General features: G+C 33.0%; 1 long non-coding RNA gene across 6 annotated transcripts; it reads left to right on the forward strand.

The window, feature by feature from the left end:
- Positions 1–3,970: 3,970 nt before the first annotated feature.
- On the forward strand, positions 3,971–5,609 carry LOC144999608 (uncharacterized). Of its 6 annotated transcripts, none has more exons than XR_013660926.1 (6): positions 3,971–4,219; positions 4,311–4,386; positions 4,468–4,621; positions 4,710–4,771; positions 4,856–5,010; positions 5,442–5,609. It is a non-coding gene; the product is annotated as an uncharacterized LOC144999608 (long non-coding RNA). The 6 variants fall into 6 exon arrangements; XR_013660923.1 differs by having other exon boundaries at positions 4,468–4,496; positions 4,576–4,621; positions 4,710–5,010; XR_013660928.1 differs by having other exon boundaries at positions 4,468–4,496.
- Positions 5,610–14,182: the final 8,573 nt, after the last annotated feature.

Below are 14,182 nucleotides of genomic sequence, written 5' to 3' on the forward strand. Positions count from 1 at the left end.
CAATCCCTTACATAGGCCTTTTCCCAAAAAGTCCAAAAAAATCTCAATAGCCCAACCCATGAATTTTTATGGCCCTAAATTTCCCGAGACAATCAAAACCACTTAAGCCCAAAATCGAAGACCAAATGAAAACCACCTTGTTGAGTATGCTAGGCGTACTCATCATGTACGTGCAATGTACATATTAAAATGCTTGTACGCACAATTTACATGCTTGTATGCCCCACGTACTCACCAGCTTGGCTAGCTTTTCCAATTCAGCACTTAATCCAATAAAACCTCGATCCAAACTCATATATGACTTTCCTAAGGTGGTTAATCACATAAAGTTGCCAACTTTATATGTAGGCATGGCTTAATGCGACTCTGGAGCTCAAAGGAGCTTAATAAATGACTTAATACTTGCATGACACCAAAACCACCATAAAGTTTACACCTTTATGAACAAGGAATAATTAATATGTCCAGATCTATAAGGATAAGCTCCAAAAGCGACTTTCACTCCCCATCACCAACCAAAAGGACCAAAATCACTCGAAACATGCCAAGAAGAAGATCTAAGAAATGAAATGGAAAGGTTTGAAGTGTATACCTCCCAAGCCACTAAAAGAAGATGCTAATGATGGATCTCAAAACCCTCTTCCAAAGAATGAGTCTACAAGCTTCTTCTTCTCTTGCACAAACCACCACGAACAATCCTCCAAGCTCCAAAACTCACTTAAGGCTCTCTAGGGTTTCAATATAGGCTAAAGGGGATGGAGGCTGACCTAAAATATAGGAAAGATATAATGATGCTTATATATGGGTTAAAATCCAAAATAGGGTTTCCATCACCTCCTGGTATGTCATGCGTACTCCTCGTATGCCCAACGCATAAGGCCTCGGACCAACGACCATCTATCATGAGTCGATAAGCGGCGTAAGGAAAGGAGATTTTGGTCATATTAGGACTGAGAATTTTGATTAGCGTAAGTGACAAATGGGGTGGTTCAGTTTACTTGAAGGTTGTGCATGATTTCGGGATCTATAAGTCCCAGACTAACAAGTGGATTCTTCTCTTTTGGTTTAAGGATGTGGTCATGTGGCATAGAAATTTTTTTTTCAAGTTGCTTGTTTCTCATTAAGTCTACAAAGCTGACGAGAGGTGGTTGACTGTTTAATAAGTGTTGTAGCAGTCATATTTTAGACCACTAGAGTCTCTGCTCGATTTGGCTTGTGAGCCTAGTTTTGGAACCTTGAATGTTAATGTTTGCAGTTGTTAACATTCTAGTAATCTCAGTATGTATTGGAGGGGTCGGGTTTTAAGGACCCACATGTAATTATTTCTAGAGTGGAAGCAAAAAATGATTTCAAGGTTGTAATCTAATTTAAGTGGGGGAGAATGATAAGACCTAGTTTCCAAAATAGTTCGATATAGGGCTTCAAAGATTCAAAGACATGGTTTTTGGGTAAAACCAGGTGTCATGATGTGACCGTAGAGAGGTTACGATGTGACAAGTGATTAGACGAAAAATGTTGATTTAACTGAGCTCACATACATGATATATAATCTCGCAACATGAGATGTGCTGCAGCCCAAGCGTATGATCTTTTAGGGTTTCCTTCGTAATTAAACCCCATATACTTCATTTTAGGGTTCATTTACATCCTCCTTCATCCTCAAACTCAGAAAACCCTAACCATATCCTCTCCTTGTGAATTTTGAGCTTTTGTTGGCATTTTGGTTGCTTGAAGAAGAAGTGGTCACCTTTGGAGCATAGATCTAGCTTGGAAGATTCATTTTCATCTTCTAGCAATATCTATGGACCATTGTAAGTAACCAAGATTCAAGCTTTATGACTAGTTGTTGCGAGATCTAAGGTTTTATGCATGATTATCGGTGGTTAAATGAGTTAGAGTGTTGGGAACACCATAAGGTAGCAACTTTATGGGTCCTTGGAGTCCATTGTTGTTTATATGTAGTGGATCTGAGGTTTGGGTAATGCTTGAGCTCATCCTTGAGTTTTTACCTCCTTTATCATCATGAATGCCCTACATTGAAATCAAATCTTGCATTTGACATGAAAGACCTTAAAGCATTGAATTTTATGGTATTTGGGTCGTTAGGAAGCCTTCTAAAGAAGTTGGATTAGTGGCTTTGTGGATTAAAGTGTCTATTCATAAAAATTTCATTTTGATAGATCTCATGATATGAGACTACGCGTGTCATATTGTGAGGATTAAGGAATCTCGATTATTTTTTTCCTTTAATGGCTCACGACATGAGCAATAAATGCTCACGGCGTGAGGGGTCGTTGATAGTTTAATTTCGTTGACGATTCACTTTTTAACCAATTTCACTTTGGTTCAAACTTGAAAGATTCAGCCTATTGATTAAAATTCTTCCATGTTCGGTGTTTGAGGATTCGTAGGAGCAAGTCGTGTAGAACGTGAAGTTTCTCATAATGTTTTGGGGTTCTTCATTTCAGATAAGGTTTCCTCATTGTACCCTTGGGTCGAAAGCATCAATCTCGACCTACTAGTTTTAGTTATCATTTAGTATATGGATGCCCTAAGGGTAGTATGAAGCCATGTAGGATAGCCTGAGAACTCCTGATCTAGGATTTCTTGCATGTTCCTTGTTTGGTTGTGGCTCTACTGTAGGATCATCTATTCGGGTGGCTATCTCACCTCTAGTTCCTTATGGTTACGCATTCCATCCAGAGTTGTCGGTAGGGGAGCAATGTGATTTGAAGTGTCTAGTAGGTGGTAGTGAGCTGTATGATTGGTAGTTGTATGTGTTTATGTGCCTACTTGATCTATTTTTTATTTTGTATGTCGACATATTGTGTTCGTTGAGGTTGAAGCAGTCCTGTCTTGTATTGTAGGCCAATAGACCAGGTGTCGGATAGTTGTAAGCCACATGCACAGAGGATTAGGAATAGTGGTTTGTTAGGCAATAAGCCAACATACCTGGGTAATCTAGTCTGACGACTGTGGACCCAATATGCAAGCTTGTTTATGCTCTATTCTGGGGAAAAATTTGTGTGAAACTCAATAAGCATTGCGCTTACCCAATTTTTTTTAGGTTCGATCGGTGATCGTGAGAAGGTGAAAGCGTGACTATACACACTCATCAGTATTATTGTGGATTCCTCGTTTATTATAGTACACTATGTTTTTATAAATCTAATTTGGAATAAATGGTTTTCGTAAAATGGATTTATGATTGGGAAGTTTTACCGAAATAAAAATAAAAAATTTTGTTGTGAAAATGTAACGTTACAGTTAATCTTTTGTAAATATCTACAAGCAAGTTCCAAATATTAGATTAAGATTTAAGTAGAAACTACTTGTGTGTTATATGAAAAGTAAGAGTTCTATGTAGTAGATACCTAAAGTACTATGCTCTTCAAGACTTTCCTTTCAAATAAGAAGAGCAATTCTTTTCTAGTGTCATGTTTCTCCACAAAAGAAAACATGATCCTTCTATGTGGGCATTCTTGTATTTCTTGGGATTAAAGTTGTTCAGTCCATAAAACATGGGCTTCTTAAATCACACAAAGTGGCTCTTTTCAGCGTTGCATTATTCCGCTGTGTCAACAAGTTTAAAAATAATGTCACTTTATTTATTAGAATACTGCTTAACCTATTATATTATATTTATATATATATATATATATATATATATATATATATATATATATATATATATATATATATATATGTGTGTGTACCATTATATAAACCATTCATATTTGTGGGTCCCATAGGTTTTAAGACAATTATCTTCAAATTCAAGGAGACGAAATCTGAACCATCGAATCTATATTGAATGGTGAGGATTTAATTTTTGGTGATCCATGTGAAATTCTATCAACCAATAAGAATACAGAGTTTAATCTATCTATCTATCTTTATCGCTCACATAGATTGCCAACCGGGCATGATAATGCACCGTTGATAACCTGCTACAATCTAATGGCTGGTGTACTAAATGATAACAAGACAAACACAATCTCACAGACATTATATTTTCAAAATTTGAATCTGCCAATACATTCCACATCCTCTACAACCCTAAACAAATTGATCGTCGTTGCCACTATAACGAATCGAGACCTTCACCGCATCAGCGATCATCCAAACATAATCCAGCATCACCCATCGTTACCACCGATCCTCTATCTGTAAATCCTCAAAATATTGCTGCTAGAGTATTTAAGAGTCTATTGCTTAGGTTGCTTGCCCTAATATCTACTTTACGTCAACATATTTTTTTCATCCTATTTACACTTATTAGTTAACATTTTGTGATATTTACTTTATAGCTTACAACGTGAATTCATGGTCACCCTAAGAACTGCTTCCAAAAAGGATATCTAAGATTTCGACTGTTCTTGAGTGGTCTCTCTCTCTCTCTCATAACGATGTGTTTATTTCTCCATTTCTTATGTATCTCTAATTTGTTCTTATTTTTGTGATTAGGGCTTGACGAACACGGGTAGATTTTCCAGGTTCAGATTTTTGTATTTTAGTTTTCCATATGTAATCGAATATGCAAAATCTACAAATTTTTGTTGTTTAATTACCCAGGTTTGAATTATGCAAGGTTAAGATCGTTTGCTTTCTTGTAATGCATGTATAGCTTCAAAACTAATAGTGCTTATTTCTCACTAGAAATACAACTTATGTCTTAATTCTTATGTTTTTCACCGTATACTTTGCAGGTGAGTAATTATAGCGCATCAATTTTTCAAAATGACTGCCAGTTTGGACAACAATTTTGAAGGTTTTTCTCCAACTCTTTTTATCTTTTGTATTTTACCCTTCAAAGTATTCACCTAGTGAAGCTTAAAACTACTACAAGTGACAGTTCTTATGCAAAGCCAACTTTATAGCCTATCAATTTGGATGGACTTACTCGGCCACGTTTAAAAATTCTGATGGCGGTAAATAGCATGAAGATTGATCATTGATATATACATCTTGGTAAAGAGCAATACAGGTGCTAAACTTTAGCATAAATGAGTATGTTTTCTACTTTCATTTATGCACTTTCTATTCAAACCTGCTTATTGAATACTAATTTAGCCTTTATTAAATAACATCACAAAATTTTTCTGTGTGACTGGGCTACGATTTCCAACATGTCTCATGAAGCAATTAAAAGACCACATCTCCATTCACGAATCAAAATGGAGATTTTTGTTTTACTACTTTGTTCAATATGAATCTAAGGGGTTGTTTATTTTTTCGGTCAAGACTTTCTGTTCCAACACTATTTTAAAATGCTGTACGAAGCCAATTTTTTTTTTGTAATTCCTTTTACCAGTTATCTGTTTGTTTTTATTGACCTAGTAAGAGTTCTTATGCTATATGGCCAAGATAAAGCAACTAAAATCATCTTATTTGCTCATTATCTTACCAGATTATGAGTGGTTTATGTTTTTTCTTTGTAGGATACATAGCATTTGAAGACCTGACTCCACCACAGGGAAACAGGGAAAAGGGCTGATGTTGTACAAAGTTTTGGTTCAAGATAATCTCATGGGGTTAAAATGTATCTTTACTAGACAGTCTTCCATGTTTTGCTATTTCGTGTTCAATATCTGATATGCTTGTACAAAGTTTTCTCTCTCTCTCTCTCTCTCTCTCTCTCTCTCTCTCTCTCTCTCTCTCTCCCTCCCTCCCTCCCTCCCTCCCTCCCTCCCTCCCTCCCTCTCTCTCTCTCTCTCTCTCTCTCTCTCTCTCTCTCTCTCTCTCTCTCTCTCTCTCTCTCTCTCTCTCTCTCTCTCTCTCTCTCTCGCATAAACAAGAGGCCAACACTACATATTTACAAGCATTTGCTGAATTTTCAGGTTAATTTTAGCGATTTTTTTTTTTTGGTTTTATTGGTCAATTTGAAAGGTTTTTTTATTCCTGATGGATTGGAGGTGGTTTCTACCGACCGATGTCGCCTATGTTGTTACTCTCTCCGACATCACAACCCACCTCCGCTTTTGCAACTAACCCTACTTTTTTCAGAATTGACAAAATTACCCTTGATGTGGACGTTGATGCATCTGGTCCTCTCTTTGGTTAGCAATCTAATGTTTGTAATTACTGTAGAAAGTCATCTTTTTTGGAATTGACATTTTTACCCTTGAGAGATTTTGATCAACATTCATTTTGAACTCTGGAAATATTTGATGTAATAGGTGGTATTGTGGAAAAGCTATATATGTACATTTGATTTGAATTGGAAAGATCCTTGGGTTATGTATATGCTCCAAAATACACACCAAATGATATGGTATCTCCACTTATTGGTGGTGCTGCACATTTTTCAAACAATTTCTATGTTTTGTTTTTTTGTTCAATGATAAATTTTTCCAAGATATTAGTAAGTCCATGTTTATAGCTAGACATTTAGTATTATGCGGTCACAATTATGTTCTATTTTTTTCTTTTATCTTTTAAATTTGTAATTTCTATGATGTGTTGCTGGATGATAACTTTTTTAGATAATATAGTATGAATTTTGGCTATAAAGTAAGAACTATCAAATCTTTGTTAATATTCAGGTATTTGAAAAAGAAAATGGAAGCATGTGTCATGCATGGTTTTAACTATTTGAACAATTTTTTTCATCCCAATCATGATTACAAATTTGCTGAAGATATGTACATGTACATGTTAACACGCCTACAACAAGACAAATGAAATTGTTTTGTTTAAAAGTTGCTTAAAAAATAAATTTATGAGAATATTACTGTTTAAAAGATGAAGTTTTGCAAAAAAAAACATGGTAATTGTGTTACATCTAAAAATTAACTTTCTTCTATAACTTAACAATTTATCTTTATTTCGAGGCTTTAATCCTACCAAATGTTTAATTAAATATGGTAGTTTCAAACTTTTTATTCATATTAGTTTTCAAAAACTCTAATACGACAATTTTATACATTTAAAGCATTTTTTCATATTTAGTTATTTCTAAATGTTTATATAAATGACTAACTAAGTCTTTAACAACAAAATACAATCTTATTTTCATTGATTTCTTAATAATACACATTCAAATGTAAACGTATATTTATTAAACAAAAAACTGTGTATGTTTATTTTTAATTTATAACAACAATGTTGGATATAAATATATTTTCGTAATAATTAATATTTATCAATACATTACATGTGCTTTGTAATACGAATGTAACTGGTTCAAAAAATGGATCAAAACTGATATAACCGAAAATTGATAAAGTAATGAACGGGAAACTGAGAACCAGACCGAATACGACTTACCGATTCCGGTTCGATTCAACCATAACATATTCTATCCATTAAATGTGTTCGGTACCGAAAGAAGAACCGACCCGAACTTGACCGAAACCAAAAAAAACTGATAAATCGAAAAACCAACCGTCGAATGAAAACTATTTGCTGAAAAAAAAACTATTCGTCGCCACCGCATTGCGCGGGTCCACTACTAGTATATATATATATATATATATATATATATATATATATATATATATATATATATATATATATATATATATATATAGAGAGAGAGAGAGAGAGAGAGAGAGAGAGAGAAAGAGGTTCAAGTATTCTAAATAAGTATTGTATGGATGTAGAAATGATTGTGAACCAATCATTTTGAAAAAGTATTTGTGTACTTTTATATATAATCATTTTTATAAAACAAAAACTAATTTTAGTATATATGGAAAATGCCCAAAAATATGGTACAACTTCTATTTAAATCCCAATCTACGTCATATAAACCATAGCTTGAAATGCACCACTAGTCTCCATCGTCTTTAATATCTTTACAAACTTAGATCCTTAGTCTCTTAATGGATGAAGAATCGATTGTTTTTACCTCTTTGTTTTGGCATCGGTCCTTTCCTGGCGTCTTTATGGTCTCCGCCTATTTGCTTCTTATTCGTTAGAGCACCTTCGACATCCAGTGGTGGTGCGTATTCATCAACTAAATCCATTGCTACCACTCATAATCTTGTTTTATCTCAAATTCATCACACCAATTATCATTTTTATCTAGAATTCATCACATCCCACCACTGGGTGTAATTCATCCCCCTTAAACCTTTTATCGCTCGTCAATCCTAATGATGCTTTCTTTCAAGTGTTAAATGCAAGATATAGCCGAAACAGATTTTTTACTAATGATGCTTTCTTTCAAGTGTTAAATGCAAGATATGGCTCATCAATCCTAATAAATTTTCATTAGTTGAGATTCTTTAGCCTTGTTTGGTATGGTTCCAGGCTGGTATGCTTACTTTAATAGTCTTAGATTGACTTTTGGAGGTCATATAGACTCATTTTCATCTTTGAAATTCATATAAATCATTCATTGTTTTATTAAATTTTGATAACCCAATTAAATTGATAACAACTACACATCGTAGATGAAAAGTGGACATAATTTTGTATGAACACCTTACAATATTTATGTTCTTTGGCATTTTTTTTGTTGATGTTACGTTTCACCAGTTCTAAGTTGTTGGTATCCTTCATTTGATGAGCTAGCTAGCTTCAATCAAAGTGGATGTGGCTTTGTGAATTCTCTAGAGGAGAGCTATTAATAGACCATCTATTTGTGGCTACGTTTTTTACTACCAATTATTGTTTTGATAACAATGGGAGGCAAGTTCTTTAAGCAGATGCCATCAAGTTGACTTGATTTGTCTTAACATTTCACTATTTCCTATTTACCTTGTGTAATTGAATTTCCAAACTTTCTTTCTTCATTATTTTTTCTTTTATTATAAAGTTTTGATTTTTATCAATTGTTTTTTTCAAATTCATAGGAAAGCAAAGAAGTAATCAAATTGCCTTCAGTAACTATGTACAAAGATGAAGAACTATGTGTTGGTATGCATTTTGTCAGAATGAGGAAGACCAATAAATATTCTTTCAGAATAAGGAAGGACAATATTCTTTTGGTTCTCATACAAACTTCTTTGGTTATAACCATATGGTATTTTATCATAGGATTTAATAAAGTGTATTATTATTCAAGCAATGGTTCAATAATGTTGTCTTTCTTTAAGAAGTTCATTTAATCAATATGTGTACTCTGGTTGAAATATATATCTTATCATAAATATGTATCGAATGTGTATGAAAATATTAGAATGTTGTTATTATTCAATTTCAGCTTCAAGAATTTTATTATTCTTCATTAATATTCTAATAGAATAACATTCTAACAAAAAAGTATTATAGAACATTATTCTAAAAGAATAGCATTCTGACAGAATTAAAATTGAATTAATTAAAGAATTAAAAATTCAAAATTAAGATAATAAAAAATGCATTAAAATTCGAAAAATTTCTTATTTAAATTTGTGTTTCCTAATTTGAAAGTAATGGAAATGTACATTTTTACCATTCTTTTAATTAAATGATCTAATTCTATTTTTTTCAATCTAATAATATGGATAAATATCTTTCTTAAAATAACTAAAATGATTGATCCATAATCATTCCTAAATCCACATAATAATTAATTAGAATACAATAACCTAACCATATATATATATATATATATATATATATATATATATATATATATATATATATATATATATATATTATCAAAGAGTTCCTAGAAGTTAGGAATAACTATTCCTAGTGTGATGTTAGAAGCATCATGAGCATCATAGTGATCTCTTTACTAGGTTCATGTTTAGGTTTATTTCTTAAAGCAAATTGTTTTTTGACTAGGCCCTTCAAGTGTAAACGATTTCACATCTATCACAAGATTATATCCCAAGACATGAACCCATTCATTAAAGTTATATCTATTAAATGTTATTGTTTTATTAAGCCATTAAAGAAAATGATAGTTCATGGTTATGAGAATAGATTATACATCTACAAAATTTTAACAAAATTCAGTTGGTATTTTCAACATATAATCTTTAATAATTAATACCCTTTTAGTTTCCAAAACAAAATTATCAAAGTCTAGGATCTAGGTTGTAAAACAAATAAATGGTTAGGTATCACTTAACCCCTTCATTTGAATCCAACCCGGTAGATATCGATTATCAATTATATCTTATTATATAATTCCTAGATTTATGGGATCGCTAATGAAAAACTTAATTAGACATGTTTGATCCCATATATTCATCGAGACTCTCTTTCTTAGGTATCCTTTATCACAAAAAATTTCCAATCAAATAATCTAATTTAAAAACTTCTGTAATCGACATGTAATTTGGTTATAGAAATAATGAAAACACGTCGACCATCAAAAGACAACAGTAAGCAGTTAAGTATTCTTTATCCTAACAGTGCATACAAGAGATGTGCAAGTGTTCTTTAAAATGGATTACATAAATTTGAGGTTTGTAAGAGATCTTTGATGTGTTTATTATTCTAGTTAAAAAAACATATAATATTCATGGTTATTGTGCTCATCCAATAAACCATGGTATATTTATAAAAAAAAATAAAAAAATAAAAATAAAAAATAAAAAATAAAAAAACTTTATGTAAAATCACATTTTAACAATGTTCTATTATAAAATCGGGTTTTATAAAATTGACGCGATCAAATTTTAATAGCTAATATTAAGTCTGGCATTTGAGCGCTTATATAATTTTAATCCTGAAAAAGTACCGGTTACTAGTTTTAACGAAAACACTTGTTTTATTTTTAAAACTATTTTACTATCTTATGTTAAATATAAAAATTTAATTAAATCCAAACTCCTTTGTGGTGTTTATTTATGCTCAAATATTATTTTGCATTTGAAAAACTAATTTAACATCCATAACACAATAATGACAACATAAATATAAAACAATACAAAGATATTAAAAACACATGTTTATAAATCAACGAACTAATGACATTTTGTGAGCCATCACAAAATGACAAGTCCACACTTAAAGTGACAATTCAATGGACATAATATCTTCATAGTAATTTTGTTGTAGAAGCACCCGCTTGAGAAAACACTGATTGCTTGCAAAAAGTTGAAAGACCTCTTGAAAGTAAAAAATTCAGCACAATACAACACTTTTTAGAAATGGTTGCGAAGAGTGATGCATAAGGACCAATAACTCCAAGGGAAACTGCCAACAGCAATGGTTTTTTCGCAATAGTTTGTAGAAAGGTTGCCTTTTCCCATGCGCTCTAAAAGGTTACGAAAATTAACTTTGTATCTTAAAAAATTGGATACATCTTTATTTCTTGTTACATTTTTGTATAAAAAATTATTTCTAAAAACTAATCTATTACGTACAAAAATAAATCATGAAAACTAATCTATTTTATTATTACATACCATATGAAAAAAATAAATATTACAACCAATTTTTCAACAAATCAACACAAATAATAGCACAAAGGTCCTTGGCTAGTGTATGCACATCATACATATTTATATACTCAAAACGATATAAAACAATTCTTTGTTTTTCTAAGACAACTTTCATGATTAAAAGACGTTTGTTAACTTTTGGTCGTGAAATCACAATTATAAACATTTTACAAGTTCTTATATAAAATATGTATGGATGTTTGTTGCAAAGAGAAAAACATCCTTGTTTTTTAGAAACAAATATTTAATCAACTTAACAAAGAATCTAACGAATCTTGCCAAAATGGCTATGATACAATTTGTTGGGTTTTTTATTCAAAAATTGTTTCAAAAACATAAGCACAGCAACGGAAAACTTAAGATTTGATCAAAATAAAACTAGTTTTATTGTGACCAAAAGATCGTTTTTGCAAGACTTCAAAAGATTATAACAACCATAAAAGGAAAGCATTACAACCTTTGTAGACTTTGGTTCCTTTTGACAATTAGGAAGTTGATTAAGATGACTTTAAGCTGCAAGGAAGAAGCTCTGTAGAAGTATCCACCAACATTTAGCCAACTTGATAAGATGGTAGTCTTCTTGTAATAATAACACTCTTAGGCCTTTCCGAACAAAACAAAGCTTTTCTTCTGGAGGAGAGTTTAAGTAAAGTATTAAAATTCATCTTACTTTTGATCTTAAAACTTTAAGAGACAAAACTAGAGAGAATACGATGAGAAACTTAAAATTTCAGGCTTTTCACTTGTGAAAAAGGGGATAAAAGTAGTTCTTTGAAGTCCTTACTTTAGTCTATATCCCATGGGTCTTAGCACTTTAAGATCCTTGCTTTATCAAATCAACTAGCCATCTTTCTAAGAGCATGGTGTGTTGAATAAATTAATCAAAAGCAAGTATTCTTTCTTTTTTATGGTCTCCTTGAATATTTTATAAAAAGAAGAAGTTAGTTTTTCTATAAAAAACTCTTCTAATTTTATAACATGTAAAATATATAAATCCATATAAGACAAAAACCCCTTTTTATCTAAAAAGATGTACATGACATAATAAATCATAACTTATGATATATTATGATATGTTTTGGTACTTAACATCTACAATTAATATTTCCATGAAATAAATAATTTCCAAGTAATTACAAGAATTATATATATTTATCAAGGATTAGATTCTTATAAATAGTATATTTGCATCAAGTTATTGTTAGTGTGACCCATTAGGGTCAAATATTATCTAGAAATATCATTCTATATTGACTCTTGGGTGAACTTACCTCAATTGTAACATCCGAAGTCAAAATCAAAAGTTCAGTAGGTAAAAATGTAAGCTTGGAAAAGAGGGACTCGACGAGTAGGAGCTGCAACTCGTCGAGTCTAAGTGTGTGTTGGGCACATGTTAAGTGATTGGACTCGCCGAGTCGGAGGCTGCACTCGATGAGTCCGTGCTGGAATAAGAAACCCTAATTCCTAGGGTTTGCACTCTATTTAAAGAATAATATGTCTTCATTTCAGCCTCTATCTTCCCCTAAGTGTTCCAGAGAAACCCTAAATCATGAGAGACTCCATTATTAAGAAGATTGAAGCTTGGAAGTAGAAATTGGTGAAGAGAAGTTGGAGGAATTTAAGGATAGCATCAAGAGAGCTTGTGGATCTGAAGTCTACATCAGTTTAGACTCATCTCTAAGGTAAGAGGACATTACCTTAAGCTACTTCCTTTTTATTTCATGAATTGTGGTTGATTTGGAATCCACTAGCTTGATTAGGATTTATCATGAGTTTCAGGCTTAGATCTGAAGCTGCTACTTCAGATCTAGACTTGTGATGGCCCAAAAGGTCACAAAGTTCCTGTCTTAGAGTCATTGGTGAAGCCCTTTGTCTTAAACCCTAGCCCTAGAAGTGTTTTGGGCTTATATCTCCTTGCTTTCACGTAAAGTTTGCAACTTTATGTGAGGGTTAGGCTGTAGAAGAGTGGATATATGGATTGGAGTCCCTGCATGGCTTGAAAAGCCTCTGTTTGGAATGAGAACTGAAGAGACTCAACGAGTCACATAGGTGCACTCGACGAGTTGTGTGAATATGCGCATGGACTCGGCGAGTTAGAAGAACAACTCGGCGATTCTGTTGAAGATTGCCTTGGACTCGGCAAGTCTATTCTTGAACTCAACGAGTCTGGTCGTGGAATCCTAACCTTTTCTAGTTGAGTTGTGAATCGGTGAGTCGAGGGATGACCCTGTGAGTTGAGCAGGAAGGGACTCAGAGCTTGTTGGACTCGACTAGTCTTGGGGCGACTCAGCGAGTTGAGTCGTGGCATGGGAGTTTCTGAGCATAAGAACTCGACAAGTCAACTGGTTAACTAAGCGAGTAGGGTCAACCAGGAAGGTTGACTTTGACTGAGGACTTTGACTTGGACCGAGGGTTGACCAGTTTGACTTCCAAGGGTATTTTGGTAATTTTGGGTATTTTTGGAATTGGTTCTTTGGTAGTGTTCTGTGGTGAAGATCGTGTCGGTAGTCGGAGCAGCTTGGTCTTATCTTTCCAGTCGGCAATTGCAGGTGACTTATCCTCACTATATCGATAGGGTCTATGGCACCAAGGCCAACCCTATATCGGATGGAAATCCGGGTATTGTTTATTATGTTATTGATATGCTAGATCTGCATCCTGATATTTAGGATGGTGTTATGTTAGTGACCCGGTTAAGTTCGGTACCCGGTATATAAGGTAATGTTATACTAGTGACTGGTTAGGTCGGAATCCTCGTTAGGATGTTGATATGTTATGTGATCTATTAGACTGATTGTCTGGTTAAGGATTTGTTATGTGATTAATTGGTTTATGTGCACATGGTTGTTTGA

Source organism: Lactuca saligna, chromosome 6 (assembly GCF_052625555.1).
Source record: "Lactuca saligna cultivar CGN05327 chromosome 6, ASM5262555v1, whole genome shotgun sequence".
In the NCBI taxonomy this organism is placed as follows: domain Eukaryota; kingdom Viridiplantae; phylum Streptophyta; class Magnoliopsida; order Asterales; family Asteraceae; genus Lactuca; species Lactuca saligna.